This window comes from Bombus affinis, chromosome 15 (genome assembly GCF_024516045.1).
Source record: "Bombus affinis isolate iyBomAffi1 chromosome 15, iyBomAffi1.2, whole genome shotgun sequence".
Lineage (NCBI taxonomy): Eukaryota > Metazoa > Arthropoda > Insecta > Hymenoptera > Apidae > Bombus > Bombus affinis.
Genome location: NC_066358.1, coordinates 1,153,571 through 1,165,194, shown reverse-complemented (window position 1 = coordinate 1,165,194; position 11,624 = coordinate 1,153,571).

The window sequence follows — 11,624 nt, the reverse complement described above, 5'->3', positions numbered from 1 at the left end:
GGTCCCCAGCACCCCGTGACGTGTCGGGGATGCTGTATGGCTCGGCCACCGCTTCCAGACCAATCCGCCGCTCCACCAGGCTCTGGAACATTAAGTCCTGGGTCCAGCGAGCGCGGTTCAGATTGCATTGCAGGAGCAGTTGTCCTCCTCCTCTTCTTCCGCTTACGTAGGGAAAGGCTCCGTTTCCATAGCCTCCTCCGGGTCGACGGCCTCCATCCTGCTCGACGTCCATCCTGCTCGACGGTTCCGTGATCTGAGCCGACTCTAGGGGCTAGCGACTCCTGGATCCCACCTTGCTTTCTTTAGCATTTTTTCTACACACAGAACAAAAAATACATGTAACGACATTCATACTATGTATCATGATCGTACCCTTGATAGTTTCTTCGGCTATCAATTCCTCCAAGGAACGGATTACTCCGAGCCGTCGTGGTCGTTACCTTGCATCGTGACCTACGGCTTGATCCGATCAGCAGCGACAACTATCCAGTACCGTCTTACCCCTTTCCGCATATCCTTTAGGTCATAGCGTTCATTCAGCTAAATGGTCCGAATCCGGAACGGTCCCTTGCCACCGTGGCAAGTTCGCTGGTCCGCAATACCAGTACTAGTTCTCCTACAGTACACGTCTGGGCGTCTCCTCTACTCTTGTCGTACCGTTCCTTCTGCGCCCGTTAGTTCTTCGTGATATGTTGTACAATATCCTTTTTGACAGTTGGTTTAATATTTAAGTTGGTTTAATAAAAGGTTTAATATTTATCTTTATGCGATTACGATATCGAACATTGGGCCGGAACGAAGATGTCATACGTTGACGCATTGTGCCGTTGCGGCAGTATCCTTAACTTAAAACCAAACACTTTCGAGTACATTCCGTCATTTAAACAAACTGGGAACGAGAAATTGTATGATCGGAAACGCAAACCGGCGCTAAAATATCAAGTTGGGGATCACGTCGTCATTTCAAGTCATGTTGTTGCACCTGGGGTAAATAAGAAATTATTACTAAAATTTAAAGCGCCTTACGTCATGATAAAAGTACTCGACAACGATAGATGTCGTCAACGATATTGCAAGTTTCCAAGAGGCGCGCGTACTATTTATCGGAATTATCGGCCCTGACCAAATCAAACGTTGGTCTTGTGATATAACCTAAAGCTGTTATTAACAAATTAGTGTATTTAGAATTAAGTGTCAATTGGTAACGTTACGTGAATTGTCTTGTGAGTAGTTATAGTACGTATTAAGGTATACGTTACATTTAGATTTAAGCATTAATAAGTAAGTTGCGTAAATTTAAGTATTGTGTAGATTTCGTCATCATCTGTCCGTGCCCGCGGTCAGTCACAAGCGTGGCGACACTCGACAAACAAATACACCACCACTCGACAATAACTAGTACCGGACGACGGCAGCGCAGTGGTTGGCGCCTTAGGTTATGAACGTTCGGGACCCGGGTTCAAATTCCGGCGACTGGAATCCGATTTTTTTTCCATCCATCTAAATTAAAAGAAAAACAGTAGTACCCCAGCAGCGACATCTACAGCCAGCAGCTACAATTACCACGGACAACACTTACACCTCACGAGTATCAGGACTGGCCGAACTGTAGGTGATAAAACATGAAAACCTCCCTTGAGGATCCGTGTCAGTCATCGGTTTTCGCGATGGATTGGGCGCCGATAATCTGATCACTCTCCATCATCGAACTGTTAATGATCAGTTTCGGTCAGTCGACGAGCAAATGTCAAATGGTCCAAATCCGACATTCCGTTGCCTTCGTCACATTAAATAGCTGAGCAAATGAACGCGATTCGTTTTTTTTAAACCATTAAGCGCTCTCCCTATAATTTTGGTATATGAGAAAATATGATGTTTTGACGTTATACTATATATTGAAAGATAAATTTTCGTTTTCTGAGAAATGCTTAGCATTAGAACTTGATATTGTCCCCCTTTCCCGTGACCCTTCATTTAATTTTTCTGCAGCTATATAGTGCATTTAGGAGTTATGCGGCTCGGAATAACAGGGCCTTTTAACAAAGGCTCAGTAAGGAACCTAAGGTTGGCTTCTTTCTCCCCATTGTCCTCCAATTAATCAAAAATATCTCCGCTGCATTTCTCTATTGTCGTGCTGCTATATGCTTTATCATGTTACAAATAATAATGAATTCTCCTTTGCCACATTTACCATTAATTCTTTTCATCCGTCTTGTACGTTCAGTATTCTTTTTACCATATTCAATTCCCCAGGTCTTAACTTTTTGAATTCTAATGTCTTCAGGTAAATTGTATTTTGCGGTATTCTGATGTTCTATTTGACGACTGAAACAATTCTGATCTTGTGAGACCCACGCGGCGATCTCACAAAGATCATATAAGAGCGTTTCTGGAATTATGCATTCTGATTATTCCGGATTGATTTTTACTGATCGTACAAAATTCCAATCAGCATGCCCGTTAATTGTCACTTACTCCCTTTTCTTGTAGCGGGTGTGAGATACCTGCGCTGAATAATTAGGAAAAGGTTTCGAAATTTCGTTTGTTATTCGCTACGCTAATTACTACCGATCAGTTTCTAAAGATCGGGTTTATGACACTTTCGACTATTGGGACGGGACAAATATTGAAAGTATAAAAAGCATTGTTAGAAAGCGTTAGCAATAGCTAGAATTAAACTAGTGCTCTTACTCAAAAATGTCTCTTATATTCGAATACGTGTGTTACAAAAATACTTACAAATATCTTCGCGTATGTTCCTTCGGATAGAACATTTATTAATGTTATATATAAACCTATGAACCATTGCAAGAATCTAGCAGGAGTTATGGTATTCCAAAAAATATATATTCCATCCTCAATTTTCAGGAATATTATTATTCCATTAATGTAGATGACAGCGGATGTAAAAAAATGCGTGAAGAATATTTTTTCGAGATCTATTTTTCGTATATTTAGATACGTTCCATCAAAATCGATATGTTCTACATTCGAGATGTTTCCTTTTAAGTTAAGTATAGATCAAAAAGATTATAATATATTGAATATACCTATACAAATTTAGATTGATATACAGACTGTTATAGTTAATTCAAATACTTATAAGAAAGTGATAATTGTTTCCAGAAATTTATTTCGAAATTTGCAATCTTTTTGTGTCTTAATTGATTATTTATAATGGTGTAAATCACTAGAATAGATTGAATGTTATAATGTTTAGAAAGAATTGATTTGTTTTAGACATTTTTTGCAATTTGATTTGATTTTCTGAAATTATATACAATCGAATTCTCAGTCTTATATTTCTGTGAATATCTATTATATATTTTTTCTTACAGCTTTAAGGACTCGTTATTTTAAAGCATTGCAGTTATACGGGACGATCTGCCTGCTGATAGTTGGAAGTTTCATATATACAGTGAGAGACAAAAGTATTCGTACAGTTAGAATATAGAAATAATGAAAGCAGTATTTCCTATATTATTATTTATAGTCGCCTATATAATCCTATATTATATCTCTGTGAATAGACGATAGTAGTCCTACATTATATTTATATAGTCACAGACATTTACGATAACAAATATACATAAATAGAAGTCAATTACTATAGTTAATTACTGTAATTACTGTAGTAAGTACTGTAAAATTATTATTGTAAATATCTATGAATAATATATTGCTACATATATTTAAATACATTTAATATATAGAAAATATTTCTCTTTTTATTTCCACATTCCAACTGCACCAACACTTTTATTCCTCACCGTATATACAAAACTTCAAACTACCAGTAGGTAAGTCGTCTCGTATAACTGCAATGCTTTAAAATAACGAATCCTTGAAGCTGTAAGAAGAAAGATATGATATTCACATAAACAGATTGTTGAATAGAAATAAGATCAAGAATTCGATCTCCTACGTAAACATAAAATGCAATTATCATATACAATACATTCTCCAGAATTTCGCGCTTCTATCCGTTTTCAATAGCCTTACTTGAAACGTTGCTCGAAAATCGACTGACTCAGATTCATTCGTTTCCGTCTCCAACGTGGAATTCTTTTCGTTTCTCTTCATAGACGACCTGGTTTCAAACCAAAAGGATTCTCGCGGTTGCTGAGATGCCTTTTTTGCGTTTCTCGTGCGCAAATCTCCAGAATTCCGTTTACCCGCTACAAGTTATACCTTGGGAAGATAAACAGAAGACGAGATGGGAAAATTTTGATAAAATCTTTCGCAGAATATTTACTCGAACAGGAATTTCGGTCATAACGATGCAACGCGTGTTTTATCCGCTTGTACTATTTATTTGTTGAGTAATTGATAATTACGATGCTCGTTTATTGTGAGTTTGCACAGCGACTTCTAAAAATAAATTTTATCGTGTCATTATATTTTGCAACAGCTCTAGTAAATACCTAATAAAATCACTCTAGGTCCTTTATTTGTAATTTTTTAAGTAAATCGTATTATGTCAGAAATAAATAATATCATAAATAATATAATAAATAATATCATAAATAATGTCAATCCAAGCCAGGGACATAAAAATTAAGATAACAGCAAATATTTTGGTATTAGTTATTAAAAGTGAAGCAGTCACTTAGTAGATAATCTAAAACTCTCGTATATTATTTTATTACGTCTTCTATAACTTCTATAATATCCGGATAATTACCATAATCATACAAAAAACTTTTGTTTCCATAGAAAAGGGGTGACGTTTGGCTTACTTCCATTTGCCCTTTTTCTTCGTAACGCGTTCGACCTTTTATCTATTGGAGAAATTTTTCGAGAGGAACACCTTTAGAAAATTCCTCGGGTATCGCGCAGCAAGATTGCTTCGATAAAGTTTAAGATCGCGTTGCTGAAAATAACTGTCATTTAACATTTTTCCATAGCGTTCGAGCTTGAAATGCGTTTTACGATATGTGCAACGAGACCTTCGCAGAAGAGGTAGTTTTGCATGCTAATCAGTGCGAGGAATCAACCCTCTCCGCTTCACCAAGGTCACATATTTCAGCCTCATCGGCTTTCTACTGACGTAAATGAGCTTCTTACTTAAGTATTCTGAGTTTTCGATGTTCGGTATCGATCTGGCCAGCTTGTCTCTTCGAGCTTCGACGATTCTTCAAGTCATTTAATCGGGTCTTGACTTTCAATGTCGAGAAAATGGCGTTGAAATAACGTTTATCGATCTTTCGCATGAAAGGAGTAATAGAAGGTAACGTGTAAAAGGTGCTAAGTAAGAATATTCAGGATTTTTATTGTTAAACTACATACGTTGAAATATGACACTGATGAAAAAATCATGAAAATATAAATTACGAATGTCTGGGTAGTCGAAAATATAAATTACGAATATCTGGGTAGTCTTCTTTAATTCATTAATATTAATAATGAAATTTTATAAGTCACAACTTACAAATTACTAGTGATATGAAGATTCTCTTACGTAATCAGGACAAGTTTGATCCCGAAACAAGGGAAATTTTAATTTCTCTATACTATCTGACATAAAGTTGTAACATTACAACAGAGAAGCCTACAATTTATAACTCAACATTTGTCGATTCACTAATATTTATTACATAATATGTGTTATATTTGTTAGTAATATTTATATAATAACATTTGTTAGCAAATTATTATGCAAGAGGATCCTGATGTAACAATATTATCTAAATTCAGTGCAATGAAGTTTCATTTTGCATTTCCTTCTTTCTTTAAAACTATAGTACCATTAGAATATTTATATTTTGTTTATGATGAAACGTGTTAACTGGTAATTGTTAGAAAGAATGTATTATATATAAGGTGTTTGACTAGAATCAAATCTATATGCTCTTTCTTTCTAATAATTATAAGACTTAACCCAAATTATTATTTTTTGATATAATTATGACTTTTTTGACAACTTTTCAAGAATATCTACTGTTATTCTACATATGTACGAAATATATGTACACTCTTATTTACGACTGTGTAAACAGTTACAACATAAGTAAATTATTAACAAGTTATGAAGACTTTAACAAGCCTTAAAGATCATTCTCTCATATGAAAAGATATAATATTATACTATATTATTATAATAATCTCATCAGTTTTTTTGATATGACACAATTAATTTCCATCTTGCATATACTTATTTGTCGATAATAATTTTTACTAATATTTGCAATTGTATAATTATTATTATATTTGTTGCTATTCAGTTCTACGTATGTTACGAACAAGTGCACAATACAGACATTGATCTTATAGACTACTTGAAGTTACAAAGAATTTAAATTAGAAAACCGTGGAAGTCGACATATATTACAAATTATTTCTATAATGAATATTAAATTTTCATCAATTAACGTTAAGTATTTAACGTGCAAAAGCATTCGCAATTTAGTTATGAAATTACAACTAAAGGTCAGATGAGCATACACATTTTTCCATGGAGACGTACCCAGGAAAAAGTTTGTCCAAGGGAAATTTATTCTTTCATTTTGAAATATTTCGACTCGCAAAATTGCCCCTTTCACAGTTTCACCATTTAATTTCAAGCAACCCTGCATATTAACGAGGATCTCTATGGTCGAGAAATGTTCCTGAAAATAAAAATTAGCCGGCGGAGAAGGTTGACTACCAAGGTACAAAGAGAATTGAATGCATCCTTGGACAACAAACAAGCCAGTTGATGCTTTCTCATCAGACCACTTGGAACTTAATAACATTCAGCATTACTACGTAATATGATTACCTTCACGAAAACTGCATGTATCGGAGCCACGTAATTATACCAGTATTGTCAGCGAGCTGTTACAAGAGATGAATACTGTCTCTCTTGTTTGTTCATTAATCTTCTACCCCCTTCGTCTGTCTCACAACTTAACGACATTTTCTCATTACTATGTATTTGCTTGCCTCATCAAAGTTTCGCTAATCTCTCTCTCTCTCTCTATCTATCTATCTATCTATCTATCTATCTATCTATCTATCTATCTATCTATCTATCTATCTATCTATGTATTTATCTATCTATCTATCTATCTATCTATCTATCTATCTATCTATCTATCTATCTATCTATCTATCTCTAATTTACTTCACATTCAGAAATGTAACGGAACTTTGACTAATAGTATCTTTGATGTATATCCCTTTTGCTATACTCTAAGGTATTCTATTAATAGCTCATCTTGTCAGCCATACATGCCATTGTATACTCTTGACTATATATATGTTGCATTTATATTATGAATAGGATTGGGGGCATGAAACGAATCTTCATTTGAATTAAACGTTGTCGTTATGCAATAGAAGAGATATTTACTAGTGCAAATATGATGACAGAATTTGACAAGCAATCGCGATAATTAGATACTCGAGAAGCTAATGACAATGCTCCTAGGTTCAATAACGAATCCGCGGTCAACGGGATGATAAATGTACGTTCTCATAAAGTCCAAGTCTGACTCTTTGTTAACGAAACGTGAAATACTCACTGATCGTAAAGACGTTACTCTTTTTGTCGATGAAATCGCACAAGAGAATGACTCTTCGTCCCAATGATGCCACCGAGGAAAAACTATATGAGGTGTGTCTAAGGACACGAGACCCTCGGATTCATCGAGGAAAGCCTTCGTTCGGAAGCCTTTCCTAAAGGCCTAATAATTCTAATAATTCCGGTAGTTTGTTTTGTAAGAAATCGAAATATGCTGCTGACGTTACATTTCCATACCGCAAAGAAAGGTGCACTTATGTCAGGATATTCCAAAACGTCCTTTAGTATTTGCTCTTCAACATTTACACTAACGCGTCGTCAACGACCACCATATCATTTAAGTTTTTCAAAAGAACCATATTCGCCGAGGGTTCATTCTGCTCTTTGAATAACACGTCTGTCAGGATGTCGACGATTGGGATACCGGTGTCTGTAATGATCAGCTGCGGCTGATGCGTTACCACCACACGCACCTAACGGAGGTATCATGTCCGTACATTCCCGATTGCTGTATGTAGACATGATGGTAGACTAATAGGTACTGATAGTGGATAGCGATAAAAGTCGGGTAGTAAGTTAATAGGTAGGAAAACACTTCGGTCACATAGGAAGTGTTTATCAACATAACGTCAATCGAGACAACGATCTATAGTGAGATCCGTTATAACGAGACGTGATAAAGCGCACGCATACCGAGCGAAAATTGAAAGTCGATTTTCTCGAAAACAAAGCCTCAAACGAAAAATTTGTATTCTATATTTTCGACTTCTTTTTTCACGTAGAATCACCCCCTTTCCGCTTGTACCACCAGTTACCAACTACCCTGTATAATGTAACTGTATATAATTTCACAACACAAATGACTCTGTAGACTGTGACGAATTTTCAATACAATATTTATTTACTCACGTCCTCACATTTTTTTCATTTCACGTTCTTTTTCACTCACTTCAGACAACGTATGAAGACATTCCTAAGACAGATACAGTCACGTTTTCCCAGAATTCCTCTTTCAGAGCCTAATTTCAAATTTCAACTCCTCTTTCTACCTTTCACACTCAGAATTACTTAAGATTATAAACATTCATATATCCACATTCCAATTCCCATATTCTTTAATTCAATTCTCTTCTCTTTCTTTCCTTTTTATTGATATCTTGCTTTTTCCCTTACTAGTGCTATTTTATCCATTTTCTATCTGTTGAACCAAAATAAATAAATATTTTGAGAAGTTTCGTGAAACATCAATACATAGTATACTTAAATATGCTCTTTTTATTATTCTCATTCATATTATGTTTTTCTCTTATTTCCTTTTGTATTTTGTTTTTCTCCTTTTAACTATTGATATATTATCCATTTTCTGTCTTTATAAGTTTTAGCCATAGATCTACCTCTAGAAATAGAAGCCAACAACTTCGGAAAATCCCGTGAAACAACAATAGTTCGCTCAAAAATATCCCCTTTTACTTAAATAATCAAATATACTCCATTCTACCTAAACATCACAGAATCTTTACACTCTTTCAAATTCAACATACCAGACATAACCTATACCATAAAAGAACACCTAAAAACTCAGCCTACAACATCACAAATTCCTCGACACAACAAGCAAACACAAGAAAAGAAACTCGTTTTTATCTCCTCGCCCGTAAAAAGTACTCGGCCCCGAAAAAATGGACGTAAAGGAGAAAAAATTGAGGCAAAAGGTAAAAAAGAATGCAGTTCGCAATTAAGTGTCCTCGGTACGGCCTGCAATCAAAGAGGCTGGTTTCGCGGAATTGTAACTGCACCGCATGCCAGCTGCTGCATTAGCTACATGCAGCTCGTAGCGGCTCGGCATTTGTAGTGGGGTTGCTGCAATGCGCAACGACCACGCCAGGACCACACCGTTTTACCCAGAGTGTTTAGGAATTTCATTAAACGTTTCATATGACGAATTAGCCTCTTGAGATGAGTAGAATAGAAGGAAGGACGAGGGGTAGGTTGGTAATTAAGACAGTTTTATAGCGAACCTTCGAAACGAGGGAAACGATTTCTTATGATGCTATATCTTGACGAGTGAAAAACGTAAATTTGAAGAAAAAAGGCCGAGAATGGAGAAGCGTGTATTGTCCAAATTGTCGTTCAGGATATTTTCTAGAAAAATGTGAACTTTTAAGATATAGCTTCCTTGCCCCTTAGTTTGAATTATTGAAAATAAAAATGTGATAGGAAAATTTTTGTAGATATATATATTATAGTTTATACAATGAAGTGTGTAGTTGTATGAATAACCGGACATTTCATGGAAATCGATATCTGGTTGTCGTATACAATTCTAAGGAATAGTAGGGCAGAGGTTTCTTACGGTACAAGTGGTAAGGAGTAAAAGAAGTGTATTTCTAGAAAAAATATTTATGTGTATTGTGTACAAATATGAAGAAGAATTCTAATAACGGATATTTTTTAGTAGATAGTTTTCTTTATGACTGGGTTGAATTATTGAGAATAATTGCAAGAAGTGGATTTACTAAATTTTAAAAATGCATTTTGTTTTTTTAGAAAAATATGAGCAAATTTTCAGCAATTTGTATGTATTACGTAATGATTAGAAGTGTAATAACAGAAAAGAGACTATATAATCCACCATTTCCAAGATATATTTTGAGCCAATCTGCAAAAAGGAATACAATATGATGTGAAGATATTCTGTTTGTAATATTAAGATTATATTACGCGTTTAATGGAGTGTAATGGAATGTAGGAATTCTGGAACATTATCAAATGATATTAATTTATAACGAACAATAGATAAGCACACGAACATTCTGCCTTAATAAGACCAAAATTATTACGTTTATGGTTTCCGTATTATTGAATCATCCGATTCATCTTTTTAAACTTGATGCAAAGAAACGAGTTTTGTCGAACGAATATCTTACTACCCCATTATATTATTCAGGGTCCTGTTGAATAATATGTACAAATGAGCATAAGGTGATTCCTTATAAGAAAAAAGAAAAAGTAAAAAAGGAAAAAGATATGTAATAAATTTTTTTCATTCGAGGAATGTTTCAGTTCACTTGATAAATTTTTAGTTTCCATTTTCTATTTTCCATAAAATCTCCATTTTCTCGGATACATATCCTATACAAAAATTTTGTTCCCCATTTTCTTCTTATTTTTTCATAACGAATCAACTCATGTCTGCTTGTACATGTTATTTGTTCGAATTCTGCACAGAGAATTACATACTCGCGACAAATAAAAATCATCGCCCGCTCGCGGTAAATATATGTATATACATTTGTATACATTATATACAATTGTCGCACATATGACAGTGATCGTTACTTTGTGATATGCATCTAAATATACAGGATTTGGCCGAATAACATGTAAAAGCGGACATGTGACATCTTGGAAAAATAACAAATCATTTGAAGAAATATCATTCTATATATAAAATAAGAAACTAAGTAGGGAAGTGATATACAAATGTACATAAGGAGGAATTAATATAGGGAATGATATACATATATGTATGTACAGTGCACACATAAAAGTTCACTTTCTAGAATTTTCACTCACAAGAATTGTAATAAATTTTTAAGATAGTTTCACTGTTCGAATCGAATATGAGTAGGTTTTGATCATTCAATCAGATATCCGAAATATGTTAATACAATGCAATATTATTTCTACAGTTTTACGAACATATAAAGTTTCTAACAATTCCAAAATCAATAAACGTTTCGCCTACTGTAAATACAAAATTAAGAAATGCGCGAAAAAACGATAATAAAATAACATAATACAAGATTTACATTTATTTCAGAAAAAGAGATTTAATGAGTCTAGGAATTTGAACCAACGATAACGGTTAAATCGTGACTGTGTCTGCGATTACGATCAGTTAAACAAATCTCTGGGGAAAAACATCCGAAAATTGAGTTGTAACTAATCGTGAGAGATCAACATAGAAGACAACAAAGTTCGCGTTCTTGTGAGACAGAAAGAGATGAGTGGAGTGTTTTTGTCTCTGTGGGAGACATTTGTAGTACGCATATGGGGAACGAGAATCTTGTTTCCCATGTTGATTTTTCCCGACTCAATCTTGAGGTGATTTTCCCTA